Raw genomic sequence first — 20,947 nt, 5'->3', positions numbered from 1 at the left:
TTCCCGGGCTCAGAGCCCTGATCCCTGTGTCTTTATCTCCTCCCCACTGAACTGCTCAGGGGGGCACTGAATGGGGGTTTCAATAAGTCTGTTCTCGATGGTTTCTGCCATTTGTCTGTCCTCAGGGCAGGTAGCTCCGCACCAGTCCTCCCTGCACCTCCCCAGGATACCACCCACACACACCCACACTGCCTCTCCTGTGGGGCTGCTCTGCGGCACGCAAGCTCCAGCACGGCCTGTGCCATGGCCATCTCCTCACACAGTCTCGCCCGTCCGGGCTCACTCACATGGAGCTGCTGGTAACTCTCGGTCCTGCCATGGCCCTGCATGGGTTGCAGGGGTACAGCTGCATTCTCGCCACGGCTTGCAGAGGAGTCTCTGGTCTATTGCTTCTCCTTCCTTCCTCTTTCTCTGACTGTAGGATCCACGTGGTCACCTCCATCTTGTATCTTGAGTCCAAGCAAAAGCTGCTCCTTGCTAAACCATGACAATTTGTTTTGCTCTTTAAGGAAGAAGCTTTATTCATAGAGTATGAGACTTTTCCTCGGGATCTGGTAAAATCAAACAATAAATTCTACTCAGCCTCTTAGATAGAATGTAGTTTATAACTTGTGGATGTGTTCCTTTGATGTTTCATGGCACTTTGGTTCTGATACCTGTGATACATTCTCAACCAGCAACCCATAGCTGGTTTAGTAAAAGACATCAGTTATCAGGGCTGGTGATACCTGATCTGTGATAAGGTGATGAGCACTAAGGAATAGAAGCAAGTTTCTTTTTGTGGTCACTTTGAAAGCAGAATCATTGGTTTGTGCCTTTTGCTGTTGTAATGCCCTTTTAATGCACTACCAGTCAGAACTTTTGTTCTCAAGACTGAATAGCAGAAGACATATTTTTCTCGAGATTTTTTTAAGTTCTATTTTTAGATTATTTTTTTCCTCTATGAGAAAATGGCTTATTGTTTTTCTGTCTCCTCAATTTTTTAAGGAATCTTCATGTGACCTCGAATAAATACTATTTAATTACTTGCTCTCTTGCACAAGCCTTACTAGTCCAACAAATTATCCTGAAAATGCCCCCAGAGTTTAAGCCTATAATAACTTTGAATTGATACCTACATGAGTACTTGGAGCTTTGAGAGTTTACTGCTACTCTGTTAGTCTTAGTCCATGTGGTATGCAACTTGCTAGGAAGATAAAATGTATTCTAGATACTGCAAAAAAAAAAGTTGCTTCTATGCCTGTGCATGTACCACTATTTTTTGGTTAATTGAGATATCATCACGCCATTTTTTTGTTTTATTGAAAGGTTTTTGTATTATCTCCCAGAACATAGTTATCATTCAGGATAATATTCTTTGGTTTACTTGAACCTTATCATTACTGTCTTTCCAGGTAAAGGAAGATATACATCCGTATTACAAAAGTTGGCAGAGTAACTGGTGTTGCTTTTTAGCAATCAGACTGTACAAACATTAACGATCTTTGATACCTGAGTCTTCTATAAATTTTGGAAGGCTTTAGCCAGACCCATGGCAAATCTCTCATTTACTGCTCTTGGCAGCTTGAAAAAAAGTTTTAAGTGATTGGAGAAATTGGGTGAAAAGTGATACAGGCAGTTCTTTAGCTTGCAGAGTACTTTAGTTGTAATTAAAGTTACTTGCTTATATTTTAATTTCAGGATAGTTAGTCCTGATTCAAAATTGCAATGTCATAAGTAATGATGACAAATATTCATTGTTGTCGTGGTTTTGCCCAGCCGGGAACAAAGAGCCACGAGGGTGCTCGCTCACTCCTCCCCTCCCGGTGGAGTGGGAAGGGGAACCAGAGAAAAAGGGGAAAAAACCCGCGTAGGTTGAAATAAGAGCGGTTTAATAGAACAACAATAAGAATAAACAGGTTCAGGGGGAAAAAAGGAACAGTTTTAACAGTACACGAGGGGAATATACAAAAGGAATGGCGCGTGCCGCGGCTGCTCACCACCCAGGACCCGACGCGACTCCCCCTCCGACCGGTAGCTCCGCCTGTGCTCCCGAAGCCCCGCCCCCGACTAGCTCCCTGCTTCTAGGTACTGGGCATGATGTCAGTATGGTATCGAATACCTGTTGGCCAGCCCAGGTCAGCTGCCCATGCTGTGCCCCTTCCTACTTCCTCATCAAAGTTAACTCTATCCTAGCCAAAACCAGGACATTCCACCCCTTATTCTATACCATCTACATCATGCCTAGTTTCACAATATACAACATCTGAGCACCACATTTCCTCTTCCTGAAAAAAATAGGGGCACACACAGAGAAGTATATCATTCCCTCAGTTTATAGGCCACCCCCCTAACATTCCTGTTAAGTCCATTTGGCCGTTTAGTTCATAACGTCAGGTCTTATTCATCATAAATCTTTCACAGCAGGGCAGATGGGGTGTGTGTGTGTCTTATCTGTAAGTTGAAAGCACTGATCTTGAGGACGTCACTGGGCACCAATTCACATTCTGCTATTCTGTATCTTGCTTGTCCATGTCCATCTTTCGGTGATCTGGGTGGTCCTTACTGTAGTGTCAGTGATATGGCATAGAGCAACTATGGTAATGACGACATACAACAACAATGTTATTTAACAACTAACATAATACAATTTGATTAAACGAATTCACAGGCTATTCTCACCCAAAATCAATTTTCCTTGAGGTACGCACTGGGTTGTCCCATCCTTACACATCACCCACCAAGTGTACCCAGGTCCCTGAGCAAAAACAATCCCACGAATGGGTTTACCTTTACCCAAGGTAGGACTCACCCAGACTGCTTTCCCTAACAGATCTTTTACGTGCACTACAGGGACTTTATCCCCTTCTACAGTATGTAAAAGTTCCGATTGGGCAGGGCCAGCTCTGTTCACAGATCCTCTGGAGTTGACTAGCCAGGTGGCCTTTTCTAAATTTGTGTCCCAATGTTTGAATGTTCCACCCCCCATTGCTCTCAGTGTGGTCTTCAATAGTCCATTGTGTCGTTCAACTTTTCCTGAGGCTGGTGCATGATAGGGGATGTGATAAACCCATTCAATGCCATGCTCTTTGGCCCAGGCATCTATGAGATTGTTCCTGAAGTGCGTCCCATTGTCTGACTCAATTCTTTCGGGGGTGCCATGTCGCCAGAGGACTTTCCTTTCAAGGCCCTGGATGGTGCTCCGAGCGGTGGCATGAGACACAGGATACGTTTCCAACCAGCCAGTGGTCGCCTCCACCATTGTGAGCACATGTCGTTTGCCTTGGCGAGTCTGTGGCAGTGTGATATAATCAATCTGCCAGGCCTCTCCGTATTTATATTTCTGCCATCGTCCTCCATACCATATGGGCTTCCACCGCTTGGCTTGTCTGATTGTAGCACACGTCTCACACTCATGGACAACCTGTGCAATGGCATCCAAGGTTAAATCCACCCCTCGATCACGAGCCCATTTATAGGTGGCATCTCTGCCTTGATGACCTGAGGTGTCATGGGCCCACCGAGCTAAAAATAACTCCCCCTTGTGTTGCCAGTCTAAATCTATCTGAGCTGCTCCAATCTTTGCAGCCTTGTCCACTTGCTGGTTATGCAGATGCTCTTCAGAGGCCCTGTTCTTAGGTATGTGGGCATCTACATGGCACACTTTCACAACCAGCTTCTCCAGCCGAGCAGCAATGTCTTGCCATATTGGGGCAGCCCAGATGGGCTTGCCCCGTCGTTGCCAGTTGTTCTGTTTCCATTGCTGCAACCACCCCCACACAGCATTTGCTGCCATCCACGAGTCAGTGTAGAGATAAAGCCTTGGCCAGATTTCTCGTTCAGCAATGTCCAAAGCTAACTGGATGGCTTTTACCTCTGCAAACTGGCTCGATTCACCCTCTCCTTCTGCAGCTTCTGAAACTTTGCGTAGGGGGCTCCACACAGCTGCCTTCCACCTCCGATGCTTCCCCACAAGACAACAGGACCCATCGGTGAACAGGGCATACCGCTTCTCATCTTCTGGAAGTTCCTCATATGATGGGGCCTCTTCAGCACGGGTTGCCTCCTTTTCTGGTGATATTTCACTGTCTTCACACTCTGGCCAGTTCATGATCAGTTCCAGAATTCCAGGGCGGCTAGAACTTCCTACACGAGCTCGTTGTGTGATCAATGCGATCCACTTACTCCATGTAGCATCAGTTGCATGATGTGTGGAGGAGGCCCTCCCTTTGAACATCCAGCCCAGCACTGGCAGTCGGGGTGCTAGGAGAAGTTGTGTTTCTGTGCCGATCACTTCTGATGCAGCTTGAACCCCTTCGTATGCCGCCAGTATCTCCTTCTCAGTTGGAGTGTATCGGGCCTCGGATCCTCTGTATCCCCAACTCCAGAACCCAAGGGGTCGACCTCGAGTCTCCCCAGGTGCTCTATGCCAAAGACTCCACCATTCTCCCCAGCTGCGGTGTAGAGCACATTTTTGACATCTGATCCTGTCCGGACTGGCCCAAGCGCCATCACATGAACAATCTCCTGTTTAATTTGTTCAAAACTTTGTTGCTGTTCAGGACCCCATTCAAAATCATTTTTCTTCCGTGTTACGTGGTAGAGAGGGCGCACAATCATACTGTAATTTGGAATATGCATCCTCCAAAAACCCACAACACCTAGGAAAGCTTGTGTTTCCTTTTTGCTAGTTGGGGGAGACATGGCTGCAATTTTGTGGATCACATCTATTGGGATATGGCGACGTCCATCCTGCCATTTTACTCCTAAAAACTGGATCTCCTGCGCAGGCCCTCTGACCTTATTTCGTTTAATGGCAAAACCAGCCTTCAGAAGAATTTGAATTATCTTCTTTCCCTTCTCAAGAACTTCCTCTGCTGAGTCACCCCACACAACAATGTCATCAATGTATTGCAGGTGTTCTGGGGCCTCGCCCTTCTCCAGCGTGGCCTGGATCAGTCCATGGCAGATGGTGGGGCTGTGTTTCCACCTCTGGGGCAGTCGATTCCAGGTATACTGAACCCCTCTCCAAGTGAAAGCGAACTGGGACCTGCACTCTACTGCCAAAGGAATTGAGAAGAATGCATTGGCAATATCAACGGTGGCATACCATTTGGCTGCCTTGGACTCCAGTTCATATTGGAGTTCCAGCATGTCCGGCACAGCTGCGCTCAGCGGTGGCGTGACTTCATTCAGGCCACGATAGTCCACTGTCAGTCTCCACTCTCCAGTAGACTTTCGCACTGGCCATATGGGACTGTTAAAGGGTGAGTGAGTTTTGCTGATCACCCCTTGGCTCTCCAGTTGGCGAATCAACTTATGAATGGGAATCACTGAATCTCTGCTGGTGCGATATTGCCGCCGGTGCACTGTTGTGGTCGCAATTGGCACCTGTTGCTCCTCAACCTTCAGCAAACCCACAACGGAAGGGTCCTCTGAAAGGCCAGGCATGCTGGATAGTTGTTTAATTTCCTCTGTCTCCACTGCAGCCACACCAAAGGCCCACCGGTACCCTTTTGGGTCCTTAAAATACCCTCTCTTAAGGTAGTCTATGCCCAGGATACACGGAGCTTCTGGGCCTGTTACAATGGGGTGTTTGTGCCACTCATCTCCAGTTAAACTCACTTCAGCTTCTAACAAGGTTAGCTGTTGAGATCCCCCTGTCACTCCAGAAATACAAACAGATTCTGTCCCTTTACAACTTGATGGCATCAGAGTGCACTGTGCTCCAGTATCCACTAAAGCCTTGTACTCTTGTGGGTTTGATGTGCCAGGCCATCGGATCCACACTGTCCAATAAACTCGGTTGTCCCTCTCCTCCACCTGGCTGGAGGCAGGGCCTCCCTAGTACTGGCCATGGCAGTCATTGGATACTTTTTGTAGAAAAGAGCTAGAAGTCCCCTCGAGGGGACTAGAATAGAGCTCAACACTTCTATTCTGTCTAGGGAGTTGCTCACTGGAAACTGGAGCAGCATCTTTCCAAGAGAAATTGCTCCTTGTAGCGGTTTTTCCCCGTAGCTGCCGTGCCCGTGCCCTTAAGGCCGAAGTAGGTTGCCCATGCCACTTGTTCATGTTCTCTCCCTGGTCCCGCAGGTAAGACCACAAAGCACCTCGTGGTGTCTGCCCTCTATATTCCCTCTCTTGAACAGAGGGACATCTACTAATGGCTGAAGTACGGACTCGGGCAGGTGGAGTGCGGGACATATCTTCTTTGCATTGGTGGAACTCTTTTGACATTTTATCTACAGCCGAGACAACAGCCTGTAGGGAGGAAGACAGACTTTCTTCATATTGCCGAAGTTGAACACCCATTTCCCCCACTGTTTTCCCCTCACCTTCTTTCCAGGAGATGACTGCCAATGAATTAGCATAAGATGATGGTGCACTCTGCAGAAATCTTCGCCACATAGACTGTGTGCACTGGACCTCATCTGGGTCTGTTGGTAACTGCTCATTATGAATCATTTCCCGCACAGCTAACTCCCTCAGGTACTGGATACCTTTGTCCATTGTGGTCCACTTGCCTGGGTGGCATATGATATCTTCTTTGAAGGGGTATCTTTCCCTCACACCAGACAAAAGTCTTCTCCAGAGGCTGAGGACTTCTGTCTTCCTTCCAATCGCCTTGTCAATGCTGCCATCCCGGGACAGAGAGCCCAGCTGCCTGGCTTCCCTGCCCTCCAAGTCCAAGCTGTGGGCCCCATTCTCCCAGCATCGGAGCAGCCAGGCAACAAGGTGCTCGCTTGGGTGGCGACTGTAATCTTTTCGCACTTCTCGCAGTTCGCTCAGGGACAAGGATCGGGTGATTATCTCTGGCTCTGGCTCTGACTCTTCCTCCCGTTCCCGTGATGATACTGGTTCATCTTCATCCCTCACAAGGCGAACTGATTTTTTTATGTGTTTCCTTTTCTGGACAGGAGCAACTGACACTGCCACAGGTTGATCCTCTGATTCAGAATCAGTGTCTGCTGTTGGAGTTAGGGCAGCAACAGCATCAGTTGCCTCAGTTTGAATAGCCACAGTGGTTGCTAGGGTGGCATTCCTAATCTGTACAAGTAAAAAACTCTTCCAATACCGGTTCATATTCTTCTGTATATCAATCCCTCCATAGCTGCCCAACCTCATAACAGTCTGGAAAACACATTTCACAACTCTACCCAAGAAAAACACTCTACCTGGGGAACAGAGCAATAAAACCACAATGGCTGGGACATCCCAAGTGCGTTCGGAATTGTCAAAAGCTATTGCATTTAACTTGAATGAGTAAGGGAGGATGGAAAAAATGGAAAAATTACGTCCCTCCATTTTTCCCATGAACTGAGTGTCACTAGTGTCACTACCTTCTGAAAATAAATGTCCAAGTTGCAGAAATGCCAACCCAGTCATGTACAAGTATTGGCCTAGCTCCATACCCAGTGACACAACCATGCCATAAGCCAGTAACAACCAGTACATCAGAACGAGTGGTTTTGTCCCTTTTCCAAAGGACATAAACACTATCAGAGAGAATACATAGTGCATATGACAAATTATGGGCCAACAGCAGTTAAGCAAATCCATCAACATTGTGACAATTGTTTCAGCCTACTGTGTCTTATTTCAACCCCGCGGGCCCCACGTTGGGCGCCAAATATGTCGTGGTTTTGCCCAGCCGGGAACAAAGAGCCACGAGGGTGCTCGCTCACTCCTCCCCTCCCGGTGGAGTGGGAAGGGGAACCAGAGAAAAAGGGGGAAAACCCGCGTAGGTTGAAATAAGAGCGGTTTAATAGAACAACAATAAGAATAAACAGGTTCAGGGGGAAAAAAGGAACAGTTTTAACAGTACACGAGGGGAATATACAAAAGGAATGGCGCGTGCCGCGGCTGCTCACCACCCAGGACCCGACGCGACTCCCCCTCCGACCGGTAGCTCCGCCTGTGCTCCCGAAGCCCCGCCCCCGACTAGCTCCCTGCTTCTAGGTACTGGGCATGATGTCAGTATGGTATCGAATACCTGTTGGCCAGCCCAGGTCAGCTGCCCATGCTGTGCCCCTTCCTACTTCCTCATCAAAGTTAACTCTATCCTAGCCAAAACCAGGACAATTGTCTAGATTCTTTCAGAAGAAATGTCAACCCTATGAGCTCTCTCAACCACCTGCCAAAGTGGAATGAGATATATTAAGCTATCCCAAACAGTATGTGTGAAAACACTAAAGAACAAGAAAATGCACTCTAAACACAAGTAAAACCAAGGAAAACTAAATAAATAAATAGATAGCAGCAAACAGTAGCAATAGTAACAGATGCAATTGGTCAGGAGAATTGTGATGTTTTGCAGTTATTTTTTTAGATATGTCTTGATTTAAATGGATTGCTTGACAATCAAAAAAAACTTTGTTCTTGTACACGATCCTTTTTAAAAATGGAATTCTAAATAGTATGATGCTATGCTAAGGGTAATTTCACTGAAATGCATGGCTCTTCTTTGTAGCCTTTGCACCACTGAATTTGGTATCCCTGTCTGGATTACTGGAAGGAAACTTTCTATCTTCATGTTCTTTTAAGTAGCTCTAGAACATAAATAAATTTATTCATCTTAATATTTAAAAATTTTTACTAAATTAAAAATATTTTTTTACTTCAGGCTTTTAAAAATTCTTCCAAGCAAAAGTGTAAATGTTTTGTATTTATTCAATAAAACCACTCTTAACATTAATAAAAAAATCAAATTAACTAAAACTAAAAGAATTAAGAACCCTTCTATTTTTCACAAGAAAAATTAAAGTTAATACATTAGGGGGGGAAGAAAATACTAGTATCTTCTGCATGTTATCTAGCCTATTTCTAAGCATCCTTATTTTATTTAACTTCCAGGTTGAGTCTTATATCTGTATAATTCAGGTTGAAGATAAAGTGTTTTGATTCACTAACTCTGATCTATGTAAAGTAATAAGATAATTTTATATTTTAAGAACAATGGAATTCTTCCTCCTTTTCAGCCACAATAGAGAGTAGAAATGTTTCATTGGACTTTTTTTTTTTTTTTGTTTGCAGATCCTATGGTAGTTGCTTGCATTTATTTATTATAGTAGTTACTTCACTAATTGCCAAAACTTACCAAGCTGAAAAAAATGAGGCATATTTATTTGTTCTTTCAAATTGAAGAACTTCTTGCATTTCTTACAGTTAGCATTTTAGGCAGTTGTGTTGGCATTGCATAAGAGAATATTTTTTACAGGATGTCAGACAATTTAAATCTTAACAGTAAACTAATTGGGGAATGTGGTCCAAAAGGTTTCATGTGATGTTAGTAAGATGTATGACTTACAATGCAGAGTGGGATGGGTCAGGGAAACTCTTTTTTTCCTGTTTTTTATAGACATAAAATATTTAGACTGCAATAACTATGGACTTCCGTAAGTGTAGTAGTTGCTCTGGAAGACAAATGTCATAAATCACAAATGCCTTCCCTTCCTCTTCCCTTCCCTGAGCCTTTATTGCTGAGCAGACATCTGTTGGTCAGTTTGGGTCAGCTGTCCTGGCAATGTCCCTTCCCAAGATCTTACCTCCCCCTCCCCTCCGCCTACTTGGGAAGGGAGGGAGAGATACAGTGGTGATATTTGACAGACAGCTTAATGCTGTGGGAGCACTGCTCAGCAGTAGACAAAACACTGGTGTGTTATCAGCACCTTTCTAGCTACCAATACAAAGCACAGCACTATGAGGGCTGCTATGGGAAAATTAACTCCATCTCAGTCATACCCAATGCAATACTGAAGAATTGTATTAAAATGTAATTTAAAAAAATTTCATTATTATTAAATAAACATAATTCACCATCAGCATCTCCACCAGCAACAAGCAATGGGCATGGTAAAAAGAAGTGATGAGTGCTTGTTGTGGGTGACTCATTGTTAAGAGGCATCTGTCGATTGGATAAGGAGTCACATGAGGTATGCTGCCTGCTGGGAGCCAAGTGACTGAGAGAGTGCCACGGCTTGTCAGGGACGTGGGCTACTATCCCCTACTCCTCTTCCACGTGGGGATGAATGATGTAATGAGGCATAATATTTCCAGAATCAAGAAAGATTTTAAAACCCTTGGGGAGCAAGTGAAGGGTTGGAGGGCACAAGTTCTTTTCTTTTCCATTCTGTCCACCAGAGGAAAAGGGAGAGTCAATAATGCAAAAATTGCATGTTATTGCAGATATTGCATATCTGGTGGTAGCAGATATAAGCACATGGTGTAAACAAGGGGTTGGAATAAAGTATCATCCATGCTGAGTGTGTAGTGATCCTTGTCCCCTCAGTGGGGGGGTTGAGTGATCCGTGCGGACGGCCTGGTGGTGTTGCTGGTGGTGGCAACACAAGTTAACTCCTGGCTAAGAGGTTGGTGTCAGCGGGAAGGTTTCAGTTTTTATGACAATAGAACCTTCTTTGGGGACTATAATTTGATAGAGCAGGATCAAGGGCACTGGAATATTTGGGAATAGGCAGGACAACCTCATCATGAGGGCTTTAAACTGAAGGACTTGGAGGGTGGGGGAAGAAATGACAAAAACCAAGCCATACTGTCTAGCAGGAAAACAGAGCAGGGCAGGGAATGCAATGATGAGTGCCCCTCAGCCACATACCATGATGAGATGCAGAAGGCTGACCACCCTGAGGGAGTATCAAATCAGGGAGGATCTGTTGCCACCACTGGCAACACCACCAGGCCACCCGCACGGATTACTCAGCCCCCCCGCTGAAGGGACAAGGATCACCACACACTCAGCATGGATGATACTTAATTCCAATCCCTTGTTTACACCATGTGCCCACATCTGCCACCATCAGCACCTCCTCTCCCTCCACCCCGTGCCCACCTCCTCTGCACCCTCCACCTCTCACGTTACAACCCGAGATCTTCCGGGCGCCTACCACAAGGATCCTCTTGCATCCACCCAGGGAAACCTGTGTGCTTGAGTAACCCCCTGCGCTGCCTCTACATCAACACATACAGCCTAGGGAATAAGCAGGAAGAACTGGAGATGTGAGTGAGTATGTGGGACTACGACCTCATTGTGGTTCCTGACATATTGTGAGGCAGCTCAGACTGGAGCACAGACATGGATAGCTATGTATTGTTTAGGAAAGACAGGCCAACAAGACGAGGAGGTAGAGTTGCTCTCTGTGTGAGAGAGCAATTAGTGTGCACTAAACTCTGCCTGGGTGGGGATGAGGGACAGATTGAATGTTTGTGGGTGAAAATTAAGGGGCAGGGTAATGTATGGGATGCTGTTGTAGGAGTTTGCTAAAGGACACCTCATCAGGAGAAGGAAGTGGATGAGGCATTCTACAAACAACTGCGAGCTGCCTCACAGTCACAATCCCTGGTCCTCATGGCCACTCAGCCAAGCATGCACAGTCCAGGAGGTTCTTACAGAAAAGGGGATAGGGACAGAATCCTAAATGGTAGAAGTGCCCAAGAGAGCTGGTCCATCTTCAAGCATCATTTCCTCCAAGCCCAGGATCAGTGTGTCCCCACATGTAGAAAAGCAGAAAAAGAGGCAGGAGGCCTTCGCGTATCAAAAAAGATCTGCTGGGGCAACTCAGGAAGAAAGCAGCCATCTATGAGAGGTGGAAACAAGGCCTGATTTCTTGGGAAGAGTATAGGAACATTGCCAGAGCTTGCAAGGGTGAAATCAGGAAGGCTAAAGCCCTTCTAGAATTAAACTTAGTCAGGAAAGTAAAGGAAAACAAGAAGGGGTTTTTCAGGTACATCATCAGCAAAAGGAAAACAAGGGGGAATGTGGGCCTGCTGCTGAATGTAGAGGGTGCCCTGGTGACAGAGGATGCAGAGAAGGCTGAACTACTGAATGCCTTTTTACTTCAGTCTTTGTGGCCAAGACTGGCCCTCAGGAAGTCCATCAAGAATAGTAGGACAGTCTGGAAAACAGAGGACTTGCCCTTGATGGATGAAGAGGATGTTAAAGACTTTTTGGGCAAGCTTAACGCTCTTAAGTAAATGGGTCCTGATGGGATGCATCCAAGAGTGCTGAGGGAGCTGGCTGATGTGGTTGCTAAGCCAATCTCCATCACTTTTGAGCATTCAGGGAGGACAGGTGAGGTGCCTGAGGACTGGAGAAAGGCCAGTGTCACGCCAGTCTTCAAAAAGGGCAGGAAGGATGACCCGGGAAACTACAGGCCAGTCAGCCTCACCTCCATCCCTGGAAAAGTGATGGAACAACTCATCCTGAATGTTGTCACTAAACATATGAAGGAAAAGATGATTATCAGTGGGAGTCAACATGGATTCACCAAGGGGAAATCCTGTTTGACCAACCTCATAGCCTTCTATGAGGGCACAACCGGCTGGCTAGATGAGAGCAGAGCAGCGGATGTCATCTACCTTGACTTCAGCAAGGCTTTTGACACTGTCTCCCATAACATCCTCATCAGAAAGCTAAGACAGTATGGATGAGTGGAAAGGGAGGTGGATCATGAGCTGGCTGAATGAGAGAACCCAGAGGATGGCGATCAATGGCATGGAATTGCGATGGAGGCCTGTGGCCAGTGGAGTTCCACAGGGATCGGTTCTGGGGCCAGTCTTGTTTAACATCTTCATCAATGACGTGGATTAGGGGACAGAGTGTACCCTCAGCAAGTTCTCTGCTGGCACCAAACTGGGAGGACTGGCTTATTCAGCAGAAGGCTGTGCTGCCATTCAGCGGGATCTCGACCAGACTGAGAGTTGGGCAAAGAAGAATCCTGTCAGAAGGCAAGTCAGAGTCCTGTACCTGGGGAAAAAGAACCCCATGCACCAGTACAGGCTGGGGGTTGATGCAGCTCTGCGGAGAGAGACCTAGAAGTCCTAGTTGGAAACAAACTAAACATAAGCAAATAATGTGCCCTCATGGCCAAGAAGGCCAATGGCATTCTGGGATGCATCAAGAAGAGTGTGGCCAGCAGGTCAAGGGAGGTTCTCCTCCCCCTCTACTCTGCCCTGGCAAGGCCTCATCTGGAGTATTGTGTCCAGTTCTGGGCTCCCCAGCTCAAGAGGGACAGGGAACTTCTGGAGAGAGTCCAGAGCAGAGCCACTAAGATGATCAGGGGATTGGAGCATCTTCCTTATGAGGAAAGGCTGCAGGACCTGGGGCTGTTTAGTCTAGATAAGAGGAGACTGAGGAGGAATCTCATTAATATTTACAAATATCTAAATGGTGGATGTCAGAAGGTTGGGGCATCACTTTTTTCTGTTGTATCTAGCAACAGGACAAGGGGTAATGGGATGAAGCTGGAACACAAAAAGTTCTATTTAAACATAAGAAAAAACTATTTTACTGTGAGGGTGACAGAGTACTGGAACAGGCTGCCCAGAAGGTTTGTGGAGTCTTCTTCTCTGGATGTCTTCAAAACCTTCCTGGACATGTTCTTGTTTGACCTGATCTAGGTAGACCTGCTTCTGCAGGGGGGTTGGACTAGATGATCTCTAAAGGTCCCTTCCAACCCCTACCATTCTGTGATTCTATGATTTTAAAGATTTTCAAATAACACCTGTTCATATCCTATGGGATTCAGGTTGGAAGGTGCCTCTGGAGGTCTTCAGTCTAGAGTCCTGCTCCAAGCAGGGTAAGCTATGATATCAGATCAGGTTGCACAAGACTTTATTCAATTGAGTCTTGCACAACCTGTTGGGCAATCCACTTTACTGGTCAACTGCCGTCACAGGGAAAAACGGTTCTCTTTATAGACAGTTGAAATTTCTGCTCAGCATTAAAAAAAATATTAAACTAGGGGAACAATTATTTTAATAATATCATACTAATATTCAGTATGTTGTAAAAATAAAAAACATCAGTTCAGATCACTTATAATACAAAGGACTAGTCTGTCCATTCAAAAAATAATGGATTTATTCTTTCATAACATTTGTAGAGGAAATCAAACTAACTTCAGAAATACAACTGCAGGTGTGTGTGGAGGGTTTTAGGATGTTTGGGGTTTTTTTAAGTGTCTAAATGCTTAGTGGGCCTCATAAAAGTCCTGAAGAGGAATTTATTTTCCCTCTTCAAGAGAGTTTAGCTTTGGAAGTCTAGCTTACAAAGTTAAGGCTTGAATAAAGTATGGAAGGTGAAAACAACTATGGAATCAGCAAGGAATTATTTTTAGCAATCAGGTAGTTTTAATATGAAATTAATAATTTAATTTTAAGAATTCATACACATAGAAAAAAACCTGACAAGTGCATCCTTTTGCAAGACACATTGCTGTTGCTGCAACCTATTTTATTTCCCAGTTAGTATTGAGTCTTCTGGGATTATTTTTTTTTTTTGGGAAGGGGTAAAAGTACTAATAAAGTTACACCGTTGGTTGCAGCTGTCATTAATAAGTTAAAAAAAAATAAGCTAGACAAACTGATAATGTATGTCATGTAGACGTTTTTTTGTCTTGAACAGAGCAAATATTTCTTCTTGCTGTGTATTGATTATTGAGAATAAAATGAAACAAATATTTGCATTTTTTTTTTAATTGGAAACCTGAATTTTACTTTTTTATACAGACAGACTTCAGAGATCAGACTGGTTCAGGTATTCCATTTTCCAGTACATTAAAAAAACCCCAAACAAACAGTCAAACAACAAAACAAATTAAGGTCCTTTTGGTCTTAACAGAGAAGGACCCTTGGATACATGCACTGTCACAAACCCTGACAAGATCTCAGTCATGTTATTCCTTTTGTAGATTTATTCTCTATTCACTTTTAAAATTTACCTTTGTTACAACAGTTGTTGCTTTTGTCTCTGTTTCATTCTCTCACTGGGCATTTCTCTTACCCTCAGTTCACAGACAGTCTACAAAATTACCTTGAAATTTTTTTAGCTGTTGAACACAGCAGCTTAATAGAGTATATGCTTGTCATCTGGAGAACTACTACAGATGTCCAGCATTTGATTGGCTTTGTATTGTCCTTTAAGCACTGACAATTAAATTAGTTGCTGTAATTTCTGAAAAGGAGAAACCCTATATTTTAATCTATTGTAACATATGCTTATAGAAACAAGCAGTGAACTTGTAAAAGAGGTAGTTTTCAGTTTACTCTTGAAGTTTTAATACTAGTCAGGGTAAAAATCCTTTGAATGGAGTGATGATTCTTTCCTTTTTATCTTAATAAGAAGTCAGAAAATAGACTTTATTCTATCGACTACAGTTTTTAAATGTCGTATTAAGCTACTGAAATCTAGCTCTCCATGTAAATACAAATCTCTTTTATTACCCAAATACATTGACTGTATAGTTGGACTCAAGAACAGGGCATATTTTTCTTGTGCTCAGGAAAAATAAGTTGTAACAGTACATGCTTAAGAGTTTCAGCTCTTTTTCAAGAACTTTTTGTAAAAATATCAACCAGAAGTAACAGAAAAAAAATTTACTGCTTCTCTTTTATCTTTGAATTCTTTCTGCATTAGCACTAGCACAAAGCAGCTACAAAGCTCCCAAGACAACAATAGAATTTTTCTGAAAATATTTGGGCTATATCTACAATGTGTTCTTAATCCAGCAAATTTAGTATTAACAGTTCCTAGGAAAAGAATAAAGAACTTTATAACATTGAGTAAATTAGGTACGATATGCCCATGTCTTGAATCATTTGTGTCATTCTAACCCTATTATCTGAAAAAGGTTTTAGGAGAATTGGAAAAGAGCAAGGATGTTCTGAAAATACATGACTTTCCTCCCAAGGAATGACTAAGTTGAGCACTCTTGCTTAGAGGAGTGAAATTTTGGAAGTCAAATTTAGAAGGATATTATAGTGGTATATAAAGTTACAGATGATATGGAGGACATGAATAAGGAACAGTTCATTATCTCTAAAAGAAATAGGGAATAACCAATAAACATGAGGAGAGGCTCAAAACCCTCTGTCCCCTCTAGCTGGGAAACAGGGCAGGACAGGGAATGCAATGATAAGTGCCCTTCATCTGCACACTGGGCTGAGATACGGAAGGCTGACCACCCTGAGAAAGAGCCAAACTGGGGAGGAACCTCCTGCACCTATCCAGGGAAACCTGTGTGTTTGAGTAAGCCCCTGCACTGTCTCTACACCAATGCACGCAGCCTGGGGAATAAGCAGGAGGAACTGGAGATGTGGGTGCGGATGCGGGGCTATGACCTCATTGCAGTCACAGAAACGTGGTGGGACAGCTGCCATGACTGGAGCACAGTCGTGGAGGGTTATGTATTGTTCAGGAAAGACAGACTGACAAGGCGAGGAGGTGGAGTTGCTCTCTATGTGAGAGAGCAATTAATGTGTACTGAACTGTGCCTGGGTGGGGATGAGGAGCAGGCAGAGTGCTTATGGGTAAAAATTAATGGGCAGGGCAAGGCAGGTGATATTGTTGTAGGAGTCTGCTACAGGCCACCTGATCAGGAGGAGGATGTGGATGAGGCCTTCTACAAACAGCTGAGAGCTGCCTCATGATCACAGTCCCTGGTCCTCATGGGGAACTTCAACCACCCTGATATTTGTTGGGATAGCCACACAGCCAAGCACACGCAGTCCAGGAGACTCCTACAGATTGTTGATGACAACTTCCTGTTGCAGATGGTCGAGGAACCAACAAGGAGGGGTGTGCTGCTGGACCCGGTACTAACGAATAAGGAAGGCCTGGTTGGGGATGTGAAGGTTGGAGGCAACCTCGGCTGCAGTGACCATGAGATGGTAGAGTTCAAGATCCTGTGTTGAAGAGGCAAAACACAAAGCAGGACTGTGACCCTGGATTTCAGGTGAGCTGACTTTGGCCTCTTCAAAGATCTACTTGGACGGACATCATGGGATATGATTCTAGAAAACAGAAGTGCCCAAGAGCACTGGTCAATATTCAAGTACCACTTCCTCCAAGCCCAGGATCAGTGTGTCCCAATGTGCAAGAAAGGAGGAAAAGGAGGTAGGAGGCCTCCATGGATGAGCAAGGATCTGCTGGGACAACTCAGGCAGAAAGCAGCCATCTATGAGAGGTGGAAACAGGGGCTGGCTTCTTGGGAAGAGTATAGGAATGTGGGCCCGCTGCTGAACACAGAGGGTGCCTTGGTGACTGAGGATGCAGAGAAGGCCGAAGTACTGAATGCCGCCTTTGCTTCAGTCTTTACGGCCAAGGCCAGCCCATCTTCATCATGATGAACATCTTCATCAATGACCTGGATGAAGGGACAGAGCAAGTTTGCTTAATGACACCAAACTGGGAGGACTGTCTGATTCCCCAGAAGGCTGTGCTGCCAATCAGCGGGATCTCGACTAGCTTGAGAGTTGGGCAGAGAGGAACCTCATGAGGTTCAACAAGGACAAGTGCAGAGTCTTGCATCTGGGAAAGAACAACCCCATGAACCAGTACAGGCTGGGGATTGACCTGGCGGAGAGCAGCTCTGCAGAGAGACACCTGGGAGTACTGGTTGATAATAAAATGAACATGAGCCAGCAATGTGCCCTCGTGGCCAAGGCCAATGGCATCCTGGGATTCATTAAGAAGAGTGTGGCCAGCAGGTCAAGGGAGGTTCTTGCAGATAGTCTTAGAAAGCAGAAAATTATTAAAAAGTCTAAATGTATTCCTTAAAATCACAAGACTTTAAAGCTAGTTCTCTCTTTGAAATGGTGTATAATTGCCTAGGGTGTGTCTCAAACTGAGAACCATGTCAGGCTCTTCATCTTGTTTTTGGAAATATTTTTGTTACAGACTCATGTAGAAAGAACTCTATTTTCATGTAATTACTATATTTTGCAATAGTTCTACTGTATGCTCACATGACACACCAAGACAGTTTTGAAGAAAAACCTCTCATATATTTTTCATGACATTAATTAAAAATTTATGTTGAGAGAAGTTTTAAAAAATCGTAATCTCAAAATCAATTTTGTACATATTTCCTAAATGCACCGATGATACTACTGATTATGGTAAATTTGCAACCGCTATTCTAATGTTACATTGCCAAAATTGAATAAGATAAATGGCAGCATTAAAAAAAATCATACCTAAATACCTATATGATGTATCTTGTCTTACAGGGGCACTGGAATCTTTGGGAATAGGCTGGCCAACTTGATTATGTTACCTGTTGAAGTAACTTTTTAATTTTCTCTTAAATCATATTAATAAATTGAGCTTTGTCAGCGTCTTACCCCTATAATGTGGCCTTTCTGTCACCTTTGATTTCTAGGCCTTTTAAGACCTCCTGAACTTGATAAAGAGGGCTTTAAACTGAAGGACTTGAGGGACGGGGCACAAAACGGCAAAGTATATGCCATCCTATCCAACAGGGAAACAGGTCAGGACAGGAAATTAAATGATGAGTGCTCCTCAGCCATACACCAAGATAAATCCAGTTGGCGGCCAGTCACCAGTGGTGTTCCCCAGGGCTCACTGCTGGGACCTATTGTATTTAACATCTTTATCAATGATCTGGATGAAGGTCCAAGGAATTGATTGTCCCCCTGTACTCTGCACTGGTGAGGCTGCACCTTGAATACTGTGTCCAGTTCTGGGCCCCTTACTACGAGAAGGACATTGAGGTGCTGGAGCATGTCCAGAAACAGGCAACAAAGCTGGTGCAAGGTCTGAAGAACAAGTCTTATGAGGAGCTGCTGAGGGAGCTGGGGTTGTTTAGCTTGGAGAAGAGGAGGCTGAGAGGAGATATGATGGCTCTCTACAACTCCCTGAATGGAGTGAGGTGGGGGGGTCGATCTCTTTTCTCCAGTAATGAAGGTTATGACAAAAGGAGATGGGTTCAAGTTGCATCAGGGAAGATTTAGATTGGACATCGGGAAGAACTTTTTCACCAAGAGGATTATTAAGCATTGGAATTGACTGCCCAGGGAGGTGGTGGAGTCACCATCCATAGAGATATTCAAAAGATGCATAGATGAGGTGCTGAGAGACATGGTTTAATTTAGTGATGGGCCTGGCAGTGTTAGGTTTGTGGTTGGACTCGATGATCTTAAAGATCTTTTCCAACTGTAATGATTCTATGAAAATAGCATAAATACCCCTACTGCCCATGAGAGAAAGTTGCTTTTCAGTGCTGGAGTAAAAATTTCTAATCTAGGAAAATGTTATATTAGAGGTACTTTCAGAAGCTGGTTGTCACTTCCTCAAATCCTCATTCTTTAGTGATCAGAGCTCTTTATGTTTGGTCAAATCTCAGGTGCACTGTAGGACCTGAGTTTGAGTGAGATATTTTCTAGAAGAAACACATCTCCAAGAAATACTGTTACAACTAGTAGGAAAAAAATCCAATCTGAGGTAATAGGGACACATATATCAAACTTCAAAATATGAAGGACAACTAGGATGAATTGTACTAACATCACTTCCCATCAGCTTTCCCATGAACAGATCTCCAGTTGATTTTGTCATAACTGTTTTATCTATGGTGACGATGTCTTCCATTTTCAACTATAGCAGGGCTGACACAGACTCAAATCTACGTTGTATGAACACTTCAGCAGCATCCAGAACATCCTTGCCAGATGCCTATGAACCTGCTAGATGCCTAGGACTGTCTGAGAATGATGACTTAAAGTTCTAGAGACAGTTTAACTTTTTTTTAATTAAAGGAGTAAATTTACTGGATGAGATACATAAGACAGTATATAGATACATATTGTCTTCTTTTTTATTAAAGAAACATTGTTTTAGGTCTAACTATGTAATACTGCAGATATAAAGGAAGGGTATATGTTTATATATTATTTTAAAAATTCTATTTATTAGCAACATTTTATTGCTAAGCCATTCTCCATCATTTTTGAACAATCATGGAGGACAGGCATGGTGCCTGGAGGACAGGACTGATACATGGGGTTGTTCCTCCCCAGGTGCAGGACTTTGCACTTGCCCTTGGTGAACCTCACGAGGTTCCTCTCTGCCCACTGTGGAGAAAAAATGAGGGAGCATGGACATGGATCCCGGGGTATAATGCTAGGCCTGTTGGGGCAAGGCAGCCTGGGCTCTAGTTATATGGATTTGGTGCACAATCAAGACCAGAGTCAGAGCCACGGTTAAAGTAGTTGCTGTCACGTAGACAGCAGGCTGCTTTCTGTTCCCTCAAGGTCAGACTGTTCTTGGCTAAAGGTGGTAGACAACTTCGAGGAAAAACAAGATGTGAAAAAATGAGGGAGCTTGCTTATGGCAGAAACCGCAAGTAGGATGAACATGAAAATGTGACCTATCAGTTGCTGTTGCTGAGCTAGCTTGAAGCCTGCAGTGTATATAAGTCAGAGCCTGCTTTCAATAAAGTGAAGATTTCTACTATAACTCACATTGAGTAGGACTGGATTTCTTCCCACCCAGTTGAGGATCGGACCCTAGGCTAAGAGCCACAAAACTTCCCAACAGCCCACCTCTCAAGCCGGTCGAGATCCCGCTTGTGGTAGTTTGAGCCTGGCTGGATGCCAGGTGCCCACCACACCGCTTTACCCCCCACCTCCTCAGCAAGCCAGGGAAGGGGAGAAAATAAGATGGGAATCTCGTGGGTTGAGATAAAAGCAGTTTAATAAATAAGCAGCAAAGCCGCGCGCGCGGGAAGCAAAGCAGAAGCAGATAAAGCTGTTACTCTCTACTTCCCATCAGCAGCGATGTCCGGCCACCTCCCGAGAAGCAGGGCTTCAGTACGCGTAGCGGTTGCTTTGGGAAGGCCAGAAATGAATCTCGCCTCTCCTTCCTGCTCCTTTCCCCCAGTTTATATTACTGAGCTGACGTCATATGGTATGGAATATCTCCTTGGTCAGCCTGGGTCAGCTGTCCTGGCCATAGTCCCTCCCAAGATCATGCCCACTCACAGCTATTGGTGAAGGTGGGGGAAGGAATGCTGGAGGGACAGCCCCGATGTTGTGCAAGCGGTAGTCATAATATTGATATCAACAGTAAGCACAGCACTGCAGGAGCTGCTGTGGAAAATCACTACCATCCCAGACCCACTACAGTCTCCACCCCTTATTCCATACCATTTAT

Source organism: Colius striatus, chromosome W, assembly GCF_028858725.1.
Source record: "Colius striatus isolate bColStr4 chromosome W, bColStr4.1.hap1, whole genome shotgun sequence".
Lineage (NCBI taxonomy): Eukaryota > Metazoa > Chordata > Aves > Coliiformes > Coliidae > Colius > Colius striatus.
The sequence above is the reverse complement of the archived record's forward strand: the minus strand, read 5'-3'. Positions refer to the sequence as shown.